Raw genomic sequence first — 2,227 nt, forward strand, 5'->3', positions numbered from 1 at the left:
GCTAAACCACGGAGCCATGCTGGCCGGGCTTTTTTCTGGAAAGAGGTAGCCCGAGGTACAGATTACAGTGGTTTATGAAGAGTTAAGAGTGGCCGGGCGGTCAGGACTTGGGATAGACAGGACTGGGAAACATGATTGGGAGCGTGTTGGAAAGGAGGTGATGGGAATAGGTGACGGGCTACTGCAGCGGCACAGCTTGTGGAGATGTTTGCTCCCCTGAGCGCTCGCTGAGAAGGCAGCCCACTAACAACGGGCAAAAGACCTAAACAAGTTCATAAAGAAGGGATATTCCAATGACCAAGAAATAGTTTTTAAATGTGTTCAGCCTCATTAGTCATCAGAGACATGGACATCAAAGCACAGTGGGATACCGCTGCACACCACCAGGATGGCTCACATGAAAATGACGGACAATCCGAAGTGCTGGTGAGGACGTGGGCAGCCGGAACCCTCTCACATCGCTGGTGAGGATGTGGGCAGCCGGGACCCTCTCACATTACTGGTGAGGACGTGGGCAGCCGGAACCCTCTCACATCGCTGGTGAGGATGGAGGCAGCCGGAACCCTCTCACAGTGCTGGTGAGGATCTAAGTTAGTACAACCACTTTGGGAAAATGTTTAGAAAGCCCCAGTGAAACTACATATACCTACACACTATGGCCGGACAATTCCACGAATGGGTCGATGCTCAACAAAAGCAAATCCATCTGTCCACCAAGGGATGTGCTCGAGAATGTTTTCCTCTCATGGACTCAGCATAGCCGCCAGGCTCTAAGCGTCCCACCTTCACGTGACAATATCCAGGAAAGGAGAGAGGCGGGAAGAGCTTCTCCTTGATGAACTCCCTGGTTTTCTGAGAGGAATGCCATTCCCAGGAGCCCTCCAGCAGACAGCCCCTTAGGTTCTCATTGGCTAGAGCCAGGTCACATGCAGACCCATAAACCAGACCCTACAAAAGGAGTGGGGTTCTGGTGTTTGAGTTAGATCAACTAGGATTCACTCCCGGAGGCTGAGCAAGGGGCTCTCCATCCCTTAGCACATTGCTGCTCCACAAAATGTGAACTGCTAGCAAGGAAGAAGAGGGACAGAGCTATTTGGTAGGTGATGGTGGTGCCACATCCTTCTGCTATAATAATCTCAACCCAGATATCCTTTGGAAACTCCCATACATCACTCTCAAAAAAGTAGCTCAAATGGGGTGACCCCACCTCCCAAGCATCAGGAGTAGACAGTCAGAGTCACAACGATGTTGCAAGGATGGGTACATGACAGCCTCACTAACAGCAGACATCCTCTGAACACCTGTGGAATTCACTGGACAAGTTGCAGTCACTCTGAGTTGGCTAAACTACCAAAGAACAAACCTGAAGTTGCTGTGGTGTTCGTCTGTGTCACCATGTTGTGGATTGAGCCTGAAAATGAAGCCAAGCAGAAGACAGAGCCTGGAGACGGGGTGTGGGGGGGGGGGGGGGGACTGCGGGGATGTCATTTCTGAAAATACCATGTGGGCACCTGAACACCAGTGTAGCTCAGGGCTTTTCAGACACATGAGCCAATACTTCCTCTTTTTCACTTGATTTTCTTTGTATTTGGTTTCTATCATCTGCAATCGAAGAGCCCTAAATAATATAAGAGATGAGCAGGGGCTAGAGGATGAAAGGTTTCAATATGAGGCTAACAAGTTTGGACTTCATTCGGGGGTAACTGGCAACCTTGGATGGGTTTTAAGCAAGGGAAAGACATGACCAGATATATGAGACATGGTCCCCATTGTAGACACTGGAGAGCCCATCCATCCATCCAGATCCACCGAGCAGGAAGAATTACCAAATCCCTCAACCCCACCACCATCAGCTTGATCAGAGGGAGACTCTAAATCAAGAGAATTTAATGAAAACCAGTACTAGTCCCTGGTACTAAACCAAGCAGCCACTGGAAGCAGGTATGCATTTATGATGCCCCCAAGACCCAGGCAGTGCAGGAAGGAAGAGAAATGTCTGAAAAGATGAATTTAGGGCCATGCACACATGGGGTGGGGGGGGAGGGAATGTCTTGCCAGACACACATTATACTTCATTACTTCCAGAAACTTCTTTGTGGTTTTTGAAAGAGGTGCTTACTCAAAAAGAAACCTAGTAAGGGAACCAGCCGGTCCCCCAGCTTTCACTCTTCACGCTGAGTTAAAACTGGTGGGTCCCTCCCCCTCGATCTTGAGGCCATTCATCACC

Source organism: Myotis yumanensis, unplaced genomic scaffold (assembly GCF_028538775.1).
Source record: "Myotis yumanensis isolate MYYU_CA2020_CCGP unplaced genomic scaffold, mMyoYum1.0.hap1 SCAF_10, whole genome shotgun sequence".
Lineage (NCBI taxonomy): Eukaryota > Metazoa > Chordata > Mammalia > Chiroptera > Vespertilionidae > Myotis > Myotis yumanensis.